The following is a 24,959-nucleotide window of genomic DNA, read 5'->3' on the forward strand; positions in this document are numbered from 1 at the left end:
ACAAATAGATGGGTCTTGTTTCTTTCTCCATTAAGTCACCTTATGTCTTTTGACTGGAGCATTTACATTTAAAGTAATTATCCATATGCATGTACTTATTGCCATTTTGTTAAATGTTTCCCCCTTGTTTTTTGTTCTTCTTCGAACCGTTCTTCTTCTATTGCTGTCTTCCCTTTTGTTTTATGACTTTCTTCAGTGTTATGGTTAGGTTCCCTTCTCTTTCTTTTTTGTGTACCTATTATAAGCTTTTGGATTGTGGATACCATGGGGTTTTTATATGACATTTTATGAATATAACAATCTATAATAAGCTGATGGTCACTTAAGTTTGAATGCATTCTAACATTTCTTTTTCTGCTTCTCCATTTTATGTATATATCTTCTTTTACACCTTTTTATTGAGTCACTCCCTTAACAAAATTTTTAGATGTAATTGCTTTTGCTACTTCTGTCCTTTTGACCTTCATGCTAGGTTTGAAGTTATTGATCTACTACCTTTGCTATATATTTGCTTTACCAACAGAAATTTTTCCCTTTCTTAAGTTTATTGCTTCTATTTAGGATCTTTTCATCTTAAATAAGTCCCTTTAACATTTTTTATAAGTCTGGTTTAGTAGTAGTGAACTCTTTTTACTTATGTTTATCTGTGAAACTCTTTATCTCTCCTTCAATTCTGAATGATTACCTTGCTGCGAGGAGTATTCTTGGTTGGAAGTATTTTTCCATTCATCACTTTTAATACAGCATGCTGTTCCCTTCTAGCCTGTTGAGTTTCTGCAGAAAAATAAACTCATAGCTTTATGGAGCCTCCATTACATGTAATTCATTGCTTTTTTCATGCTGCTTTTAAGATTTTCTCTGTCTCTGATCTTTGACATTTTGATAATGACGTGTCTTGGTGTGGACCTCCTTGGAGCTCTTTGCTTCCTGGACTTGGTTGACTCTTTCTTTCCTTGCCATGGTTAGGGAAGTTTTCAGCTATTATTCTTCAGATAAATTTTCTAGTCCTTTCTTTCTCTCCTCCTTCTGGGGCTCCTACAATGTGGGTGTTAGGAAGTTTGATGTTGCCCCAAGTCTCTCGTACCCTATCCTCATTTCTTTAAATGTATCCTCATTTCTTTCTTTCTTCTACTGTTCAGCTTGAGTGCTTTCCATCACTCTTATCTCCCAAGTCACTGATCCGTTCTTCTGCATCCTCTAGTCTGTCAATGATTCTCTCATTTATTTTTTATTTCATCTGTTAAACTACTCATCTCTGACTGGTTCTTTTTTAGGCTGCCTCTTAATTGAGCTCCACCTTGTTTTCTCACATCCACTAAATATCTTCATAAGCATTGCTTTAAACTCTTTATCAGGAAAATTGGTTAACTATTTCAGTTAGTTTTTCTTTTCTGTCTTCTTTTTCTTGTTCTGTCATTTGGAGTATATTCCTCTTTTTCCTCATTTATCCTGGCTTTCTGTGCTTCATTCTATTAATTAGTTGAAAGGGCTCACTCTCCCAGTCTTGAAGGGTTGGTCTTGTGTAGGAAGGTCCCCTGTATGACTGTGTGTGCCTCATTGTTTTGGTAAGCTAGATGCCTCATAAGTGTGTGATGGGTTTTTCCTGGTTATGAGGCTCCCTGGGCCTGGTCCCAGGGGCACAGCTTTAGGAGCCCACTGGAAGGGCTCTGCTTCTGAGTGGTCACCGGTGAGGTCTGCACTAGCAGGGGGAAGGTGGTGGACCAGTGGTGGGCTGGGGATGCACTTCATATGTGCAACTCCTGGATTGGCACCAGCTGAGTCACCCTGTTCCTCCTCAGCAATATTCCTGTGCATGCTCTGGGCTGCTCAAGACTTCTCTGTGGAATTCCTGAGTACGGCACCCAGTGGGTCCTGCTGTTGGCATGAAATCAGGCCCTGACACATTTCACCTTGGCTCCTGTGCCCTCTGAGCTACACCCAGGAATTCCCATGTTGGCACCCATGGTCCTAGTGATGACTGGAATCAGACACCATGCACACTCTGGGCTCCTGCAGGGAATTTCCCCTAGTGCCTGCTGTCCCACTGGCAGCTGGGATCAGACACTCTGTGCACACATTCCCCCTGCTTCCCTTTACATTCTGGGTGGCTTTGGGGAATTCCCACATTGGTACCTGATGGGTCCAGCTGGTGGCCAGGGGGGTCAAGCACCACACACATTCCCTTGCAATGCTCTGGGATGTTGTTTGGAGGCACTGGTCTGCAGATTCATGGGCCATCCCTGTAGGCCAGGCACTTTTTCCATCCTGCAGACAGGAACTGGGATGGTGGATGAAAGAAGACAACTAGGCAGGACTGCTGGGTCTCCTGCAGGGCACAGGGGCATGGGCATGGGTCGGGGACTGCCTAGACTAAGTCCAAGATTGGTGTGTGTACCCAGATCCTGCTCTTGACTGCACTAAGATGTGTGGAAAGGGTACAAACAAGGATGCTAGCTGTATAGGTGCAGATTCGGTTTATAGGTGGGAGAAGTTTGCTTCAGGCTCTCTCTACATCTTCCCAGAATTCCCCCAGGAACTCATTTTAGACATTTTAAGACTGTTATCATTTTAGACATAAAGTGGACATATCAAGAGATAAACTGGGTAAACCATTGTGGAGTTCAAGGGATTGGTCAAGTCTTGTTATGTAGAACCTTGATTCATCAGTTTAAGTATGGTATTAAAAGCCCTTGAAACTGGATAATGTGTACAGATGTGAGAAGCCTAAGGATTGGGTCCTGGAGCAGCCAATGTGTTGGGGAGGTAGAGAACAGGAGAAAACAATAAAGGTATAGGGAACACTCAAGCAATTTTGGTGTCATGAAAGAAGGTGAAAGAAGGATGATCACTGGTAACTAACACCACCAATGTCCCAAATACCATGAAGGTTGCAAGCTGATCATTAATCTGGCAAAAGAATGTGCATCTGTGATCCTGGGCTGGACTCCAGGAGAACTGGCAGACTAACTCAGGTCAATGAATAGAATTTCTCTTTTAAGGAGGTTTGCTCTAAAAGACCACAAAGGACAGTGTGGTCCTAAGAAAAATTCAATGGAGAGGAAAACAATGATGAGGCCAGGAGAGAGAAGGGAGAGCCACAGGAGCTGAGTGCCCGAGAAGTGACCGCGATGGCCAGGAGTGAGCAGTTCACACAGATCCACGGCTGAGCAAGCGCACATGGAGGCAGGTGGGCAGATGTGTTCAAGCCTACTTTGATTGCCCCAATTTTCTCAGTGAGGCAAGAAGCAAAATAGTTTTTTTAGTCTGAGGATAAGGGTATTGATTTGGAGGTTTAAAGAGCTGGAATGGGATGCAGAAAATAGTATAATTGCCAAGCTGCTTTAGGAGTCCACTTGTGGTCAGTGACTATGAATTTAATGTCACATGGCTGTTCGTGTTCCTTTAGTTATATCTAGCTAAATAAGAACAGCCATATAATACAAGGAAAGCTGAATTTAATCCGATTCATTTTTCCCAAAGGGTGAATAAGGAAGCAAGTGAGCTGACGATATGTGTTATGAGGGATTGATAATAATAACTGAATATGTAATTTAAGGGGATCATTTGTATAAAGGGCATAAAATATATGGGGTAAAATGAAGGTGATGGGGTCAAAAAGTAATAAGTTTCATCTTGATTGGAGATGGGGTATTGTGGAGTTTGGGAGGTTAAGGATATTACTGTAGAGCAAAAGGTTTGAAATTTAAGTTACAGTCACATTGTACTTACTCATAATGGCTGGGTGCAGGGAATGGCCAAGTAGGGAAACCGTAACTAGGGGGACTGGATAACAGCAGGTCAGTAAAATGAAATGCCAGAACTGTCCTGTATCTTTTTTTCATATAATAAGAAGCATTGAAAGATGATTTCTGGAGATATTTATAATGATCCAGGGACTAAAAGCATATGGCTGAACAGTGATGTGCCCATCTGTATCTATCAGAGATGTCTGGATAGTGGATGGCAATAGCGCAGAGTTGACAGTGTGTGTGTGTGTTTGTGTGTGTCTGTTTGTGTATGTGACATAGATGGAGAAAAGTCTAGAGGAACAGTGCAGTGGGAGCACACAGAATGCCCATGCCTCTCTAAGTTTAGTAAGATGAGGAATTAGGGAAAGAACTTAGATTCCACTTGAAAGAATGACAGGATCAAACAATTTTTCACAGAACACCTAGGTTTCAATTTTGACAATAAGGTGAGAAAATACAGACTTAAGAGCTAAAGGGAAAAAACAATTTGCAGATGAATGACCTTAAATTATCTGTATAAATCTTTTCACCTCTGTGTTGAGAGTGCGAGAAAGGGGAGGGAAGAGGAAGGTTAGAGTACATGGTACAAAGCAAGAAATGCCATCCTTCAGAGGTGAACATGCACGCACAGTAAAGGACGTCAAACTCTTTTCTTCCTTGATGTCTAAACATATTCTTCTTACAGCTAGGGTTTTCATGAGGCAAATTAATCCATATTATTTGTTTTCAATATTTGCTTTTGTATGGCTAAATCAACTTCTCAAGCAATTTGCCAAATTTGTTTTTAATGATGACATTAAAATGTCCTCAAATGACAGTATCCAAGAAATTTCATGACCACAGAAGAACTTGCAACCACTGAAACATGAGGACACAACATGATTGCCATCAAAAAGCAAAACCAAGTACATTAACTTAATAATCAGTGATTTCAGATGTGAAAGCCTCTGTTGATAAATATCTATGGAGAAAGGAAACTCTCACTAGAAGGGATTGTTGAAAAGATCAAAGTCTTACATCATTACGTGATAAAATATAAGATTTGTTAGTACTTACAGGCTTCAATTATAAATAGTCAGGCCTGGGCTGGAGATTTAATTGATACATTACCTGAATATATCTTTAAATATATATTATTATGGTGTATGTGTAATTGAATTTTTGCTATCAGTAATATGCATTACTCTGCAATACATGTGGACGTGATTATAAAGGATTCTGTTGGGGTCAGCAATACGTGATTTTAGATCTTAAAAAATATATATTTGAAGTTAATATGGAAGCAATAAAACAAATCACATTTATTATAATTATTTGTAATTTCATTGCTATGCTGACATTATTAGTTTTTCTCCATAATCTCAGAGAAGAAGAAAAAGGTGATAACTTGCACATATAAAACAAGCATATAGAAAGAATCATATTACCAAAAAATTTAGAGAACTTAGTGAGGCATTGGCCATAACTTCCTATTCTAATAAAATTAGTGACTAAAGTACCATATACGTACACTGAAATGTAGCAATATTCTTTAAAAAATGTTTGTCACTAACAGATTACAACAGAATAATTAGTTGACCTTTCATAGAATTTCAAATTTGCATTTCCATGTAGTACATTTCTAGTTTCTACTTTTGCATAAATATTACATTTTCTTTAATATTAGGCTGCAGTTAGTTTTTACACAATTGAGATGATATTATATAAACCCTAATAATTGCAGAGCTAAAAAATAAACAATAGCAACAAGCATTTCTCAATTTTTTGAGCATAGCAGTGATCTTTTCCATGAACTTCAGTTAATTAAATCAATCATTAGTGTAGCTCTGGACAGAGGGAATCTAAACATATGGTCATATATATGCCTCTGTAGACATCTGATATTATTCTGTTGCTGCAGGGAAACAGTTGCTATTACAGCAAACGCTATTTCTTCCTTTTTTTATTAAGGTATCATTGATATACACTCTTAGGAAGGTTTCACGAGAAAAACAGTGTGGTTACTATATTCACCTATATTATTGAGACCCCCCCATACCCCATTGCAGTCATTGTCCATTAGTGTAGCAAGATGCCAGAGTCACTACTTTTCTTCCCCATGACCTCCCCCATACCATGTGAACTACTCATAATACCCCTCAATCCCCTTCTCCCTCCCTCCACACCTGCCCTTCCACAACCCTCCCCTTCGGTAACCACTAGTCCCTTCTTGGAGTCTGTGAGTCCACTGCTATTTTGTTCCTTCAGATTGACTTCGTTGTTATACTCCACAAATGAGTGAAATCATTTGGTGTTTGTCTTTCTCTGCCTGACTTATTTCACTGAGCATAACACCCTCTAGCTCCATCCATGTTGTTGCAAATGGTAGGATTTCTTTCTTTCTTACAGCTAAATAGTATTCCATTGTGTATATGCACCACCTCTTCTTTATCCATTCATCTACTGATGGAAAATTAGGTTGTTTCCATATCTTGGCTATTGTAAATAGTGCTGTAATAAACATAGGGGTGCATATGTCCTTTTGAATCTGAGAACTTTTTTCTTTGGGTAATTTCCTAGGTGTGGAATTCCTGGGTCATATGGTATTTTTATTTTTAGTTTTTGAGGAACCTCCACATTGCTTTACACAACGAACTACTTTCCATTTCCACCAGCAGTGTAGGAGGGTTCCCCTTTCTATGCATCCTCACCAGCATTTGTTGTTCCTAGTCTTTTTGATGTTGGCCATCCTAACTGGTGTGAAGTGATATCTCAGTGTGGTTTTAATTTTCATTTCACTGATAATTAGTGATGTGGGGCATCTTTTCATGTGTCTGTTGGCCATCTGAATTTCTTCTTTGGAAAATGGTCTGTTTATATACTCTGCCCATTTTTTAATTGGGTTATATGCTTTTTGGGTGTTGAGGCATGTGAGTTCTTTATATATTTTGGATACTAACTCCTTGTCATATATCTTGCTTACAAATATATTCTCCCATACTGTAGGGTGCTTTTTGTTCTGCTGATGATGCTTTTCACTGTACAAATGCCTTTTAGCTTGATATAGTCCCATTTGTCCATTTTTGCTTTTGTTTTCCTTGCCTGAGGAGATGTGTTAGGAAAAAGCTGCTCATGTTTATATTTAAGAGATTTTTGCCTATTTTTTCTTCTAAGAGTTTCATGGTTTCATGACGTACATTCAGGTCTTTGATCCATTTTGAGTTTACTTTTATGTATGGGGTAAGACAATAATCCAGTTTCATTCTCTTGCATGTAGCTGTCCAGTTTTGCCAACACCAGTTGGTGAAGAGGGTGTCATTTCCACATTGTATATCCATGGCTCCTTTGTGGTATATTAATTGACCATATATGGTTGGATTTATATCAGGGCTTTCTAGTTTATTCCATTGGTCTATGGTTCTGTTCTTGTGCCAGTACCAAATGGCTTGTTTACTGTGGCTGTGTAGTAGAGCTTGAAATTGGTGAGCATAATCTCCCCAGCTTTATTCTTCTTTATCAGGATTGCTTTACCTATTGGGGGTCTTTTGTGGCTCCATATGAGTTTTAGAATGATTTTATCTAGTTTGCTGAAGAATGCTGTAGGTATTTTGGTAAGAATTGCATTGAATCTGTAGATTGTTTTAGGCAGGATGGTCATTTAGATAATATGAATTCTTCCTATCCATGAGCACAGAATGTATTTTCATTTACTGTTATCTTTTATTTCTCTCACAAGCATCTTGTAGTTTTTAGGGTATAGGTCTTTTACTTTCTTTGTTAGGTTTATTCCTGGTATTTTATTCCTTTTGATGCAATTGTGAATGGAATTGCTTTCCTTATTTCTATTTCTGCTAGTTCATCATTAATGTATAGGAATGAAACAGATGTTTGTGTATTAATTTTGTATCCAGGAATTTTTCTGAATTCAGATATTAGATCTAGTAGTTTTGGAGTGGATTCTTTAGGGTTTTTTATGTACAATATCATGTCATCTGCAAAGAGTGAGAGTTTAAATTCTTCCTTACCTATCTGGATGCCTTTTAATTCTTTGTGTTGTCTGATTGCCATGGAGAGGACCTCCAGAAGTATTCTGAATACAAGTGGGTAGAGTGGGCATCCTTGTCTTATGCCTGATCTTAAAGGAAAGGCTTTCAGCTTCTCACTGTTAAGTATAATTTTGGCTGTGGATTAGTCATTCACATATGACCTTTATTATGTTGTGGTACTTGCCCTCTATACCCATTTTGTTGAGAGTTTTTACCATGAATGGATGTTGAATTTTGTCAAATGCTTTTTCAGCATCCATGAAGATGATCATGTGGTTTTTGTCCTTTTTGTTGATGCAGTGGATGATGTTGATGGATTTACAAATATTGTACCATCATTGGAATAAATTATACTTGATCATGATGGATGACCTTTCTGATGTGTTTTTGAATTCAGTTTGCTAATGTTCAGTTGAGGATTTTTCCATCTATGTTCATCAGGGATATTAGTCTGTAATTTTCTTTTTTTTTGTCTTTGCCTGGTTTTTGTATTGGAGTAATACTGGTCTCTTAGAATGAAATTGGGAGTATTCCCTCCTCTTCTACTTTTTGGAGAACTTTAAGGAGGATGGGTATTAGATCTTCACTAAAATTCAGCGGTGAAGTCATTTGGTACAGGAGTTTTGTTCTTGCACAGCTTTTTTATTACCAATTCAATTTCATTGCTGATAAATGAAATTTGTCTGTTCAGATTTTCTGTTTCTTCTCGGGTCAGTCTTGGAAGGTTGTATTTTTCTAGAAAGTTGTCCATTTCTTCTAGGTTATCCAGTTTGCAAACATAATTTTTCATAGTATTCTCTCATAATTCTTTGTATTTCTGTGTGTCCATAGTGATTTTTCCTCTCATTTCTGATTCTGTTTATGTGTGCAGACTCTCCTTTTTTTTTGTTGTTGTTAAGTCTGGCTAAGGGTTTATCTATTTTATTTATTTCCTCAAAGAACCAGCTCCTGCTTTCACTGATTCTTTCTATTGTTTTATTCTTCTTGATTTTATTTATTTTTGCTCTAATCTTGATTATGTCCCTCCTTCTTTTGACTTTGGGTCTCATTTTTTCTTTTTCTACTTTCATTATTTGTGAGTTTAGGCTGTTCATTTGGGATTGTTCTTCTTTCCTGATGTAGAACTGTACTGCAATACACTTGCCTCTTAGCACAGCCTTTTCTGCATCCCACATATTTTGTGGTGTTGAAGTATTGTTGTCATTTGTCTCCATATATTACTTGATCTCTGTTTTTATTTTGTCATTGATTCATTGCTTTTTTTAGCCCTCCATGTGTTTGTGGGCTTTTTCATTTGCTTGGTACAATTTATTTATAGTTTCATCCCTTTGTGGTTGATAACCAAGTTCATAAGCAAGCTGGTTGGTACAATTTCAATCTTTTTAAATTTGCTGAGCTCTTTTAGTGGTCTAATATATGATCTATTCTTGAAAATGTTCCATGTACACTTGAGAAGAATGTGTATCCTGCTTCTTTTGGGTGGAGTGTTCTGTAGATGGCTGTTAGGTTCATCTGTTTTAATGTGTTGTGCAGTGTCTCTGTCTCCTTACTTATTTTCTGTCTGGTTGATCTGTCCTTTTGAGTGAGTAGAGTGTTGATGTTTCCTAAAATGAATGCATTGCATTCTATTTCCCCCTTCAGTTCTGTTAGTATTTGTTTCACATATGTACGTGCTCTTGTGTTGTGTGCATAGATATTTATATTGGTTATATCCTCTTGCTGGACTGACTGCTTTATCATTATGTAATGTCTTTCATTGTCTCTTGTTACTTTCTTTGTTTTGAAGTCTATTTTGTCTGATACAAGTACTGCAACTCCTGCTTTTTTCTATTAGTTGCATGAAATATCTTTTTCTATCCCTTCACTTTTAGTCTGTGTATGTTTTTGGGTTTGAAGTAAGTCTCTCGTAGGCTGCAAAAAGATGGGTCTTGTTTTTTTTAATCCATTATATGGTGCTATGTCTTTAGATTGGTGCATTTAGACCATTTGCATTTAGGGTGATTATCATAGGTATGTACTTACTCCCATTGCAGGTTTTAGATTATTGGTTACCCAAAATTCAAGGGCAATTTCCTTACTATCTAACAATCTAATTTAACTCACTTACTATGCTATTATAAACACAATCTAAAGGTTCTATTTTTTCCCTCTTTTTTCTTCCTCCTCCATTCTTTATATATTAGGTATCATTTTCTGTACTCTTTTTCTTTGTGTTGACAGACTTTGGGGGTAGCTGATTTAACTTTGCATCTGGTTAGTATTTAGTTGGTCTACTTCCTTTCTTGTGGTTTTATTTTCTATGGTGACAGTTATTTAGCCTTAGGCACACTTCTATCTGTAGCTGTCACCCCAAAATACACTGTTAAGATGGTTTGTGGGAGGTAAAGTCTATCCACTTTTGCTTATCTGGAATTGTTTAATCCCTCCTTCAAATTTAAATGAAAATCTTCCTGAGTAGTGTATTCTTGGTTTGAGGGTCTTCTGTTCCATGGCATTAAATACATCATGCCACTCCCTTCTGGCCAGTAAGGTTTCTGTTGAGATGTCTGATCACAGCCTGATGGGCTTTACTTTGTATGTGATCTTTTTAAAGTCTGTGGCTGCTTTTAATATTCTGTCCTTATCCTTGATCTTTGCCATTTTAGTTATTATGTCTTGGTGCTGTCTTCCTTGGGTTTCTTGTTTTGGGAGATCTGTGCACATCCATGGCCTGAGAGACTTTCTCCTTCCCCAGATTGGGGAAGTTTTCAGCAATTACCTCCTCAAAGAAACTTTTTATCCCTTTTCCTCTCTCTTATTCTTCTGGCACCCCTACAATGCAAATATTTTTCCATTTGGATTGATCACATAGTTCTCTTAATATTCTTTCATTCCTAGAGATCTGTTTTTCCTCTCTGTGCCTCAGCTTCTTTGTATTCCTCTTCTCTAATTTCTATTCCATTTCCCATCTCTTCTACTACATCGAATCTGATTTTAAATCCTTCCATTGTATGTTGCATTTCAGATATTGTATCCCTTAATGATTGAATCTCCATCCTGAATTCTTCCTTGAGTTCTTGAATATTTTTCTGACCTCCATGAGCATGTTTATCCTTTTTATTTTGAAAGCTCTTTCAGGAAGGTTGATTATTTCAGTTTCACTAGTTCCTTTTCCTAGCGTTTGTGGGATTTTGGTTTGAACCAGGTTCCTTTGACATTTCATATTGTATGTGGTGTCCTCTATTGCCCATAAGCTCTACTCTCTGGAGTTAGTCAGCCCCTGGAACAATTTCAGGGGGTGGCAGGTGTTCACAGTGGAGTGACCCTGGTGCCTCAGGGGAGGAAAGAGCTGTTTTCTGCTTCCTAGCTGCTGTACCTTTCTCCACTTCCAGAACCAGTGGGCTGAGTGCACAGGTGTAAGCCTCTATGCTTTACATTTGTAGCTGCCATGGGTGAGGCTTCCCTCTTGCTGGTCTGAGTCTAGAGCAAGGGCTGCTGTTTTATGAGCTGGTGCTGGCTGGCTTGGATGAAGGTGCAGCAGGCTGGGTATTATGGTGTGGGGCCTTGGAGCTGAGTAGCCAGTCAAGGGGATGAAGTGCCTGAAGCTCCAGCAAACTCTATTCTAAACTCCAATTTCAATCATCAGACAAATTCTTGATGAGGTGAAATAGTATCTACAGTGAAAATTTGATAGGGTTTTCTTTCTATGAGACGGAATGTCTACTGAAACACATTGTAGTTACTTCCTCTTCTGGAGTGGAGGTAAGTATTACAGAATCTCAAGAACTCAGGATTTCAGGAATAACTGCTTTTCTTCTTCATCAGTACTTTGTGAGTCATTTTCTGCTGAGACCCCAGAAAGGTTGTAAGTATCCTGTCCCCCACACTTGCACTTGGTACCCAATATTCTGTAAGAAAATTCTTAGGCCACTGCTCCTTGCTTTTTCACTCAGAAAGAATAGCAGAAGGCAGAACAGGAAAATCAATATTGTCAAATGGTACATTTTAATCTACACTAATTTATAAGTGCCTCCAGATTTGGTATTTTATAGTGGCACCTCTTCTCCAGATACCAAAATCTGCACTAGTTTCCTGTTGCAGCTATAAAAATCACCACAAACTTGGCAGCTTAAAACAGCACAGATTTATTATTTTACAGTGCTGTTGGTCAGAAGTCTGAAACAGGTCTCTCTGAGCTAAAATTAAGATGTCAATAGGACTGTATTCTTTTCTGGGGCCTGAGAGAGTAGTTTACTTCTTTGTTTTTTTCAGTAGATAGGGGCTGCTTATACTCCTTATCTCAAGACCCCTTTTCTCTGTCTTCAAAACCAGTAGTATAGTATCTCTGTGCTGGCCACATTTCAGATTGTCACCTTAATATCACTCATTCACTCACCTCAGCCTGAAAAGGTTCTCTGCTTTGATTTGTTTGCACACATCTAGATAATACAGGAGACTGGCCCTGTATCAATGTTCTCAATGAAAATTGCACCTGAAAAATCACTATTTCCATGTAAAGTAAGGTATTCATAGGTTCCTGGGATTAGGACATGGTGGTCCCTTTGGTGGCCATTATTCTGCTTGTCATGTTATTGGTGATGTACTTTTGAAAGTAATAGAAGAATCAATGTGTTGAGAAAATGTGATCAAGAAACTTATCCTTAACATAACAGTCTGGGTTAAAGGAAATAATTCAAAGAAAAACACCTTATTTGGTTTTTAAATAATTTGTGCATCTTAAAATACTTTGATTAGACAACCAAATAATATCTAGATAGATAACTTTGAATAAATTATTTGAAAATCCCAATAAATCCAACTTCGATATAACTCATTTCAATACATTAGCAGGAAATCCAAATTAATCTGACATTTTTTTGTTACTTATCTTCCCAATGTCAGTACAATCAAACATCCAATTCTGTATCTTGCCTGGATCAAAGATATGATAGGAGACAATCATCCACTAAAGGCCATACTAAATACTCTAGTGAAAATAAGATTTATGAAATCTATGTCCTAAATCTGCTTCTAAAATTCACTTGCTCTATGACCTTGGGTAGGTCATTTAATCAAGACTAGATTTTAAGTTTCTTGACAATAAGGATGATTTGTTCATATTGGGCCATCACAACCTAAAAAAAAATGTTATCTTCTAGAGATAACAGAACATACTGAATTGAATTAAACTTTGGGGGTCTTTCCATAAAGTGAGGAAAATAAACCCAAGATTTCCTAAACCTAACTCTAAATTAAAGACTTCATAATTTAATGAACATGGTTATATAGAAAGAAAATTTATTCATAATAAAACACCTGAGCCCCAAGCAAGCAAGTATGAATTGCTAACATTGAGAGATTTTAGTAAATGAAATTGAAAAGCACAGTGAGGTATCTAGAAAGGCTCTATTTCCTTGACTTCTTTTCAGATAAGTATGACCATGTGACTAGAACTCACCAATAGAATGTATGAAATGTGTGTGTCACTTCCAGTCTAGGCTTCACTATACCACTCAGAAGAGACTAGGATAGATAAATGCAACTGGATGCATTTTGATACCAAGACCCTAACAAAAAAAAAATGGTAGAGTTATGAGTTTCTGAATTATAATGTGGAGGGAAGTTGCCTCCCCACTAGGAATACTTGTCTTGCACTATTAAGTGAGAAAAAAATTAATCTTATATCATGTTTGAGACATTATACTTCTGGGACTTTGTTATGACAGCTAACTTACCCTACTAATGCAATAATTAGAGAAATTTGTATTGTTATAATTAAATTTATTCTCAAGTGATAGAAGCATTATTATAATTCTTTAAAATTGTCTTTCTGATATAATGATACACTGTTCTTACTCATAACCAAGAAGAGATTTCTCTTTAAAGCTTAATGTTTTACTAATACAAATAGAAGATGATGAGTTTACCTTAATTCTTCCTTTCTTAATTGTCATCAAGTCATTATGAGTTTCCAGGCATGATACATCATGTGAGAAATGAAGAAATTAATTCATACAACAAATACTGAGACTCTAGATTGAGATACTATTCTAGGTAATCATGCAGAATTTTTAAGAGAATCCCTAAGAATTATTTGGAATTCTGGAGGTCTAATAAATCTGTTCAGGAAATAAGCAGTAAAAAAGAAAGTGTGCATGCTATTATGATGCCTGATGGTCCCTAGTCTGCTTCTCTTGAATGGGGGTAGGAGCCTATGAATATGGTAGATGTCCCTTCCTTGATTATATGTTATATGATAAAGGTGAAGAGGTATTTCATATGGAATCACAGTCTAACAGTTGACTTTAATTTAATCAAAAGAAATTCATCCTGGTGAAGCTTAGTTAAGTAAGCCATTTAAAGGAGATTGTAAATGGCAGGGGAACATGCCTCTTGGTCATGTCAAAGCAAACCACCATTGCTCTGGCAGAAAACAGCAGGCAGTCTCTAGCAGCTGAGGGTCTTAGTCTCACAATCTGAATTGAATCCTTGAAGAGGACTCCAAGTTTCACATGACAATATCTGGGCCCAAAACCTTGACTGCAGTCTTGCAAGACCCTGGGTGGGGAGGACTTAGTCAAAGCCAGGCTTGGACTCTTGACCAAGGAAACTGAGACAGTAAATGTGTGTTGTTTAAAGTCACTGTATTTAAGGTGATTTTTAATAGAAAACTAATACAGATGTTAGTACCAGAAGTACAGTGCTAGTTTAATAAATACCTAAAGCTGGAAGCCTATTTGGAATTGGGCAGTGAGTGGCTGGAGGCTGGAGAAGTTTTGGGGAAGCAACACAGAGCTATCCTAAATCACATTACACAAGACTTAACAATCTGAACTGACAGGTAGCAGACCTATGGACTTCAGGAATGCCACCTGGAACTTAAGGACTCAGAAAAAACTAAGGAAAGGGTTATTGGACACTGGAAAGCAGAAGATGTTTTCTACAAAGTGCAGCAATCTTGATGAAATCATCTCCTGCAGTTATATGGAAGCAAAAATTGTGAAGAATAAACCTGGTTATATACCTATGGAGATTTCCAACAAAATGTTGAGGGCACTCTCTGACTTTTTTTTGCTGCAAATAATAAAATGTGAGAGAAGAGAAGGGAGGGAAGAACTTGGTGTATTCAATTAAATACAACTGAAACAGGTCTTGATGATTTTGAATATTCTCAGCCTTTGTCATATAACGACAATTTCTTTTTGAGTATGAAAGTCTCCTTCTTATTTTTGGTTTTATGTTTGCATATATTTTACTGGCTTTATAATATCTGTCCCACAGTAATACATGACTTACTCTTATTTATTATTTCACCAGAGTAATAGCACACAAAAATGTTTTTTTTCTTAGTCTAATAAAAGATAATAAAGTATATGACATGATATTTATCATTTTAGAATATATTCCTCTGATTCCTAAATCTACACCTACATTGTACTGCTAGAATGTAACTATAAATATAAATATAAATTAATAGACAATCTTGTATTTTGAACTGTTTTGCCCTTCAGTTAAAGGCATATACCATGCTGGTGAAAATTAATCACTGTTGAAAAGGTGTTTTCTAGACAGTGTAGTATTTATATTTCAAGTGAGCTTGTTTTATTTATTCCAGCTTTGTTTTTTTAATTTTTTTACTTGTATAATGAATGTTTTTGATTTTTTTATTGAAGTATAGTTGATATGCAATATTATATTGGTTTCAAGTATGCAACATAGTGATTCAACAGTTATATAACAGCATTAAATCCCCAACAAATGCAGTTATTACCTGTCAACATAGAAAGATGTTACGGAACTACTGACTATATTCTCTATGCTGTACTTTCATCTATTTTAAAGTATTTCTTAATGGCAAATCACTTAACAGATTAGTCATGCTGAGTTATACTTCAATGCATCAAATAAGTAAAAACTAGTCTAGTAGAATGTAGCAGGCCTGAGCATTGGTTTAGGGTTTACATCATCAAGATTGGCAAAAGGGAATTCTGGCAATAAAGTTCTGCAGCAAATGCACTGTGGAGCAGGATCAATTCATTAAACCCCATATGGGATTAGTGGGACTCTTAAGCCAAATATTCTTTCTATGCTCTTCTGTGGCACTAATCACATCTTCCTTCATGTGGCAAGGGAAATGTACTACACAGTTCGGCCAATTAAATCACATTTATGGAAGAGATAAAGGAAGCAAAATACAGTGGTTGTTCTATCCATGAATTATTTAAAACATAAACCTTTCACCTATGGGACGCCTTTACTTATCTTTTACTAATTTTCCTAAGTAACATGAATCACCCCCTTGAGTAAACTTTTTGGTTATGGGATTCAGTCACTCACTGTTAGTTTGATGAAGCCAAGGAAATGTTAAAAGCTATTCCAAAAATATGCAGGTAAGCCTACAAATGTGTTCTGGTTAAACTAGATTCATATGCCTTATTATAATATAATCAGGATCACAACTGATGATTATGAAGAAAAAATATTAATGAAAATGTTGTATTAACTTTTAAAATATTTGTGCCCATTTACTGTGAGGAAATAAAACTTCTTGGGATTTCTCAGTGCTCCAATAAAAAGATGAGGAAATGCATACTAAAAAAAGCAAGAATGTTTGCCTTTACTTCTACTAAACACATTCTCCTTTCATATACCATGAGAATTAGATCTGTAGCTATTTTTCTAGTTAACAGCTCTGATCTGAACTGAAAGTATAATACAACCTTCCTTAGTCTGCCTGAGAGGGCCAAATGGTTACACCCCAGAAAAGGTCCCCAGGGTAAAGCCCTAGGACGCCAGCAAGACCCAGTTTTTCTTTCTCTAGAAATGTACATTTCAAAGCTCAAATGCATTGCTACGTCATAAAATGGAGGGACATCTGGGGTTTATCTGACCCTCTGAGAGACACTTATATTCTAAAAGGTCAGACAGCTCAGGATATTTTCATCCTGTCTTGAGAGGACAAGTTGTCTATCTCTCTTCTAAGGAGAAGACAGTTTTCTTCTGCTTGTCCTTAAAGAAAAAAACATTATTCCCCCTCATGTCTCTTCTAGGACTATAATATGAAACTCAGGTAGAAAAATCCCATCAGTTCTCACTGTGGTACCTGAAAGTCTAGGTGGGGTGGCTGACACTGGTGTTCTTTTGGCTGCTGATTTGGTTGTAAGTGTCAATGTGGAGCTTTTTTCCATGACCTAGGTGCTTCATGCTTGTGCAATATTAATATATATAAAGTACATAACCTTGTAAGTGGGGTAACATCTAGGATTTTTTTTTGTAGTTCTTTTATTTATTATGTGCCAGATGTAATGCTGTTCCATTTACATCTATTAAGTCCCATCATATGTTAAAACAACCTATTTAAAGGTCAGGACAACTTCCAAGGACATTCAGCCAGTAAGAAGTGTGGAGATAAAAAGTTTGGTTTGCATGAGGCAAAAACCTTTGGTTAATTACTATATTGCCTTTATTATACAAGGTATTGACCAGAGCAGAAGCTTAAAGCAGATAATTCCTATATTCTGTTGTTCTCTTAAAACTTGAACTAAGCTAAATTCATCTTTTTTCCTCTTAAGGAGATTTAGCTTTATCATCCAGTTATAGAAAAAATTATGATTCCAAGCCTTATATTTCATGATCTTACAAACACACACACATATGTGTGAAACTATACAAATAATTTAAACTTTTCATAAATCCCAAGTTAGCTTATGTCCCTGAGTTCCCACCAACAAGATTTGCAGTAGAAATTGAATCTCGAAAGCAATTATAAGTTATTCAGGTATTAGAGAAAATCAGTTTTACCAACTGAAAAATAATCAAATACTTCCCATGCACAGGCCCTGGTCTAGGTGATGAGGTCATACACAAAAGTATCAAAAGTGCACAGCTGGGAATTTCCTTTGACACAGTAGGTAAGTCCATCACACAATGCCTCTTCTCAAAATTTTTGGATTATGAGATGTTCCAGTTAAAGTATAGCATGTTAAAAAGCAGAAAAAATATGGAATTTATATGAGCACAGAGGATGACCCTATAAACATAGCTCTGAAGTCATAAGATAAAGTGTTCTGTGTGAATCTTATGGAAGTGTATATAGTGGAAAGGTGCTGAAACAAATCTCCTATGAGCAGGAACTTCATGTCTAATTTCAAAGATTCAGTTATTTTCTGAGCTTATAAAAATGGTTCATATCACTGATGACATATTTAAGTAACTTCCAGCCATGAGAAGCATACAGAATGAGCAAACGTATACCTCAAGAAAAATAAATTTATTTTCAATTGTTTTTCTTTCCATAACAAGAATTTTGTGTTAATTATCTGAATATGGTCAGTAAGAATTTTTTAGATTATAATTATTTCAGGAAAGTGTCTGCCTGTCTGAACAGAGTTGGTTCCTCCTCTATGGCCTTACCCAGGAAAAATTCAGTGCATTTGAAGGAATATCCATAATATTCCTTTAAATTTACTACAATGCAAAGGAGTTGATGAACAGAAAACATCATTTTGAAATAAAGACTGTTCAATAGTCAATAAAATTTCATAACTTTAAAAAATTTGCAGAATAATCTCTTGTACAACAGAAAACAAAGCATACCTAAAGACCACGAAAAAGATACTAAAGAAAAAAGGAGAAGAAACTTGCTGACTCATCTCAGAAAATAAGTGGAACAAAAATTTTAAAATTCACAGAAATGAAGGTGAAATTGAAAAGCACTTTCAGAATAGACACTGCTGAAAATTCAATTCCAACAGGACTGAAAAAAATGAGAGAAAAAAAATAGCAGTTGATAAAGAATGTAAACGGAATCACTAGAAAATACCTGTGGAAGAGAAGTAATTACACTAAATTTGGACATAATTAGTGACTGAATAAGAAAGAAGAACTAAGAAGAAAAAACATAAAAATATATATGAATAAAAATTTTGCAAACATAAGATTATTGAATCTACCAATTAAATATACTGTGTGTTCCAGGAGCAACTGAACCAGAAGAGTCAACATTAAGGCCTGAATTAATCAAATTATTACACTTCAGAGAAAATAATCTTTTAGTCTATGAAGTCAGATCAGTTAAGAAATCTTCTAAAGGAAAATAGCAATTTAGCTTCATTCACTTCGACTGCAAAATTTAACACAAGATATAGTAATATTCTGAAAAAAGAAAATGTGAACTTTCTTTCAATACCAGTATGATATTCAAGAATAAGGACACAATTTAAACAATTCTGAACATGTAGAAGCAAATGGAAAAATTATTCTCCTGACCACTTCTTAAAATACAAGAGGATACATTTCTGCCAATCAGAGATGAGATGAATAGGAAAAAAGACCTTGATGGTGCTGGGTAGTAGAAACTATGCTGTCTGTAAAAAGCAAGATTAAAAGTGAATTGGCAATCATTGTTACAAAAGAAGGTTTCAATATTGCCAACTATTGCACTGGAGAAGTTAAAATAAATAAAAATAATTAGAAGTGGTTGGAGAAAGGAAACCACAAGTAGCATAATTATGACTTTATCACCCATTTAGGCCATTATTAACATACATCATTCAAGTAAAAAATCAAGTAATAGGAAGTAAATATATTAAGGATATAAAAGTAATTTATTGAAGCAATGGAATATTAGGGAAAGAAAAGGGTACAACAAATGTATACATTCTTTTAGATTTCAAATTAGGGATTCCATAGGGCATGCCTAATGAAATGGAGAATGACCGTAAATTAGAGGATTATAAAAGGTAAACCTTCTCAACTAAAAGTAAGCACAAAGAGGAAGTATTAAATAATATAATTTCTTTATTAAAACTGCTAAAAGTTGATTATAGAATGAAACTGTGCATAGCTGTTATTTTCATTAATAGAAATGAAGTTTAATTTATCTATTAAAAGAAGATGTCTGTGTTATTAGCTCACTAAGCAAAACACAACTATGTGATATAAACAGAAATCATGTAAAAAAAAAGTGACTCAGGGAAGTTGGATAAAAGATGGGGAAAAGATGAATAAAGGCAGACATGCCAGGCAAATAAAATAAAATAGAGGTGACAGTGTTTATGTTAGAAAAAGTAGAATTCAGGGAAAAAGCATCAAGTGAGGCTAAGGAAGTCACTTTAAATAATAAATGTGAAATCTACAATATTGATGCATGAATAACAAAACACATAAATAATGGAAAAATAAATGAGAGTTATAATAAGAAATAAACTGAGATTAATTTACATTTCTTTTTCCATGATAGATCAAGTGGATAAAACCTAAATAATGGCATAGAAGATTGTATTTTTTCTAATATTTAATTTCTTGAACTGAATTATACTATTTTCAAGTGTACTGCTGCCTATATTTGCTTCAATGTATAGTTAGTAAGGCCTATAACTAATATTCTCAGCATATTTTTTAAATATTTAACAAGTATTTCTAACAAGAAATTTAAAGTAAGAGGAGGTCATTGTACAAAGGAAATTTAACACACATATTTTCATAAAGGTGGTAATGTGCCAAAATATATCTGAGAAGCTCCTGAATCTGAAAAACCTGGTGTTCTCATGTAGGCCAATATGCATTTGGATTCTGATATCATCAGGGACTTTGAACAACTTTTATATCCAGTCTGGAACTGCATATGTAGCTGAAGGAAGTGTCCTTATGCAATCCCCCCCCACCACAGTAACTCTGGGAAGAAAAGCAGATACCAGATGTCCATCCTCTAAAAAACCCTTAAAAAAAAATTCAATAAATATTTTTTATCCCTTTCCTAGCTGTATGAATCATATCTAGACATATCAGAAAACCTTGGTCATTCTAAACAATTTATGACTAATCTGGATGAAAATAAAAAAATATTCTTGTGAAAACTGCAATGGCATAAAATTGGAAATAATAGCTAATACACTGGAGTAGAAAAGCAGGTCCAAATATTTTTTTGTCAGGCTGAAACAAACCAATGGATTTTAAGAATGTTCAATGGGAAAGTATTCATTTAATTATGGAATATTAACTCTATGAATATGAGTGAGGTAATCTATGATGACAACAATTTGACAAATATATATGTAGTTGCCTGAAAGATCAGTATAGTAGATGATTTGATAAAACTGTCAGACTGTATCCTCCACAGTATTTATTATCTATAGAGCTTACAACAGGGAAGTAATAAACCTGTGTGATCTATGTGGTTGCCATATCTGGAGCAATGCATATATAGTAATTTGGGTGGCATCACAATTTTTGGGCCCAACACCTAAATGTATAATTCTTCTCAAGCTCCTTTACTTCCACAAATCATAAAGTCCCTGACTGTAAAATGGGATCATAGAATTTAGCACATACATGAGCTGTGGGATTCAACAGTATAATGTAAGTAAAGACCTTAGGAAAGACCCATCATTATTGTCATTATTCTGAAATCATATTTTAATGGGGAAATTGACCAATCAAAGTATCCAGAGAAGTTCAACAAAAATGTTGAAGATTCTAAAAAGCAACTGCCAGAGACAAGTGAAAAAATTGAATATGTTTAGGTCATACAAAAGCAGACCCAGAGGAAGAAACATGTCTTTGATTATGCGAATGTCTCACATGGTAGAGAGAGTAATCTTTGGTGTCATTGAATGTATATTTCTAGGAATGTGACTTCCAATCATTTCAAGGAAACTTTCAAACATGAACTTTTCATGAATATAAAGGACTATCTTACAAATAAAGGGATTAGTTGTTGGGAAAGTGTGATGCATACACTAAATACTGTTAGCTAGAAAGATGGTGATGTTAAGAAAGGGGGCATCAGGTTAAAGAACATGTAGGGTCTCCTTCAAGATGAGAATTCAACAGCTCAATAAATGGATATCAATAGTGTTTCAGAATGTTCTAGTTCAAAACTATTGTTTCCTAAGAGCAGTACTCCCAGAACTCTTTCAGCAGATCTTACCCTCACTCTCCCAGAGAATTTAGAGTATTATATTCCCTTTGTGCTTCCTCTGACTTAAAATGACCTCTAGGGCCATTTTGTTCATCCTAGCAAAGCTGACCACAATTGATATGTGACCAGAGTGACCCAAACAACAAACAGAAATTTCTAATATGTGAGAAGATAAAACATTCCTTTGGAGCTGCCAAATAAAGTAATCAAAGCTACTCACTATTATTGACCAAAGGTAGTTTTCTGTCAAAGGTGAACAAAGAAATCATCACATAAAAGGAAAGTAAACACATGAATTGTAGTGTGAAATACTAAAATTAAAATGGGACTAGTGGTTACTCTAATGCGGCTATAGAAAAACAGTTTTTATAACATTTGTTGAGGGAAGTTATATATAACTACATATATAACTACAGCCATGAAAATCATCTCTGACTCAATAATTCTCCTGTTAGAAATTTTCTAAGGATATGCCCAGAAATTCACACAGGCTAACTGAATAAAGATTAGCAAGTATGAAGAATAAAAAAAAGTAAATTTATTTTAATAGAAGATTGCATCTACATATCTTGATACAACCATCAAAAATCAGATTTCAAAAGAATAGGGGAAACAGTTCACAATTAAACAACTGAGCATAACTTTCAAAGTTATATAAGAAAATAGGATCTCAAGTAAAAATTACATGTCTGGTATATACATAAAAATTTATATTAATGATTAAAAACAATAATTAGGTCTGTATGTTGAAATTATGAGACTCATATTTCTTTTCTTTTTTGTAGTATTTGTCCACTTTTCATAGAGAAAACATCTATTTTAAAATCAGAACATAAAAATAAAATATTTGAATGTATTTGCTTTTATAAAGAAAGAAAAATTGTGAAAACCTTATATTTTCATGTTAAAATGGCAGTTTGTGAAAATTCTGAAATTGTTTACATGGAATGGAGATGGACACATACAGGACATATACTCTGGAAACTGCATTTCCTAATCATTGAAATGAAAATTTTCCTTCTATTCAAGAACTCCATGCTTCTAAGAAACTAAGGTGTTTTCATACAGCTAAATTATATCTAATGAGAAACTAAATTATTGTAAGCCTAAAATATCTGTAATTTTATTTTTATTACAGTTATGATAAGTTCAGATGCCACAAGTTTGAGAATGCAAGAGCATTTTGTGTACACAAAGCACTGGATTACTAAACAACCTTATTTAAATACAAGAGATGAAAATTAGTGACTACTCATATATAACATCATACACTTTAACTTAAATTTTTACTTATTCGGCATTCTGTTTACTAATAAAAACAAAAATCTTGAAATATTTGATTTAATAATCCTAAGGATTGTTGAATTGTAAACCTTGGGTTACAAATGTTTGCTATAGGAAATAATATTTGTGGGTATTTAAAAAGTATATTGTAGAAAACTGTTCAGTTCAAGATGTATATGAGATTTACTAATATCTATTAAGTGCCTTATTAAAATTAACACATTGACTATAATTTTACTATCTTATTTTATGGAATTCGAGACAATAAATTACATTAAAGTTGCTCCTTAAATTATGAACATAGGTAAAGGAATTCTACCTTCTAAAATTGTATTATCTAATAAGTACTAAAACTTATACTTGTCTCCAATTTCAATTAAAGCAACTAGTTTACACCTTAAAAAACAAATTAAACCACAAGTTAGCAGAAGGAGTGAAATGATTAAAACAAAGACAAAATAGATAATAGAAAAACAAACAAAATAAAACTAAGAATTAGTTCTTCAAAAAGATCAACAAAACTGACAAATTTTAGCTAGGCTAAGAAAAAAGAGAAGATTCAAGTAATGAAAATTAGAATTGAAAGAAAAAGCATTACTACTAATTTTTTTCTCCTTTTTCTTATGGAACACTTCACAAATTTGCATATCATCCTTGAGAAGAGGCTATGGTAATCTTCTCTGCATTGTTTCCATTTTAGTATATGTACTGCCAAAGTGAGCATGCATTACTACTAATTCTACAGAAATAAAAAGGTTTATAAAAGAGTACCATAAATAACTGTATGTCAAAACTTAGATAACCAGATGAAATAGGAACTTCCTAAAATATATAATTTACCAACACTGAATAATGAAAAAAACAGAAAATCTGAAGGGACTTATAACCAGTAAGGAGTAATCAAAACCTCCCAACAGAGAAAAGTCCTGGACAAGATGGTTTCACAGGTGAGTTCTATCAAACATGTAAATAAATTCCAGAAAATTGATGAGGAGGGAATATTTCCAAACTCATTCTATGAGGGCAGCATTATTCTGATACCAAAGCTAAATAAAGACCTCACAAGAAAAAAAAAAAACACAAAAGACTGATTTTCTAATGCACAAATATTCAATGATCCTCAATAAAATACTAGCAAACAGAATTCAACAGCACATTAAAAGGATTATACACCATGACTGAATAGTATTTGTTCTTGGAATGACAGAATGGTTCTTCATATGAAAACCAATCAGTCTAATAAGCCACATTCACAGACAGAAGGAATGTTTTTATTTGCATGATGAATCTCTCAATAAGCTAGAAAAAAAAGGATTTTCTCAACAAAACAAAGGCTGTATACAAAAAGCCACAGCTAATCTTATACTCAATGGTGAAAGATGGAACACTTTTCCTTTAAAATCAGGAACAAGACAAGGTTACCTGACTTAATCATTTCTATTAAACACAGTACTAGAAATTCTAATCAGAGCAATTGGTTAAGAAAAAGAAATAAAATGTGAGAAGATGGCAGCATGAGAGGTAAGACAGGTTTCCTCCTACAACTGCATATAATATGAAAATATAATTAATACAACTAATCCTGAGAGAGAACCAGGAAAGAGGACTGCGCAAGACTGCATACACCTGGAGAAAAGAGCAGACCTCATGGAACAGGGTAACGTACTAAAGCTGTAGCCCAGAGGGACACAAGCCCTTCCCCCACCAGGAGGAAGAAAAAACTGAGCATGGAGGGAGTGGAAGCCTGGGACTGCTAAATATCTAACTCTGGAGATGTGGTCTGGGAGCACAAATCTACATTTCATGGTGCTTTCATGATACTCTCATGATTAAGGGGTTGGAAAGCTAAGACAGGCAGAATTCCTGGAGAAACTGAGATTTCAGCTGCTTGTGGAAAGCAGGGATCCATATCTGGCTGCTCTGGGACAAAAGCTTATACCTATGTGATTGGCCCACTGGTTCAGGCAGTGGAGACAGGCACAGCAGCTTGGATGGGGGGAA

At 35.2% G+C, this 24,959-nt stretch overlaps 1 protein-coding gene and 1 non-coding gene across 2 annotated transcripts in view; both read right to left on the reverse strand.

Annotated features, from left to right (window-relative positions):
* Positions 1-24,959, reverse strand: part of SNTG1 (syntrophin gamma 1) — a 787,875-nt gene that overhangs the window by 119,409 nt on the left and 643,507 nt on the right. The window lies entirely within an intron of this gene.
* Positions 23,576-23,682, reverse strand: LOC118910077 (U6 spliceosomal RNA). Its single transcript, XR_005023828.2, has one exon. It is a non-coding gene; the product is annotated as a U6 spliceosomal RNA (small nuclear RNA).

The sequence above is a fragment of the Manis pentadactyla genome, chromosome 3 (assembly GCF_030020395.1).
Source record: "Manis pentadactyla isolate mManPen7 chromosome 3, mManPen7.hap1, whole genome shotgun sequence".
In the NCBI taxonomy this organism is placed as follows: Eukaryota; Metazoa; Chordata; class Mammalia; order Pholidota; family Manidae; genus Manis; species Manis pentadactyla.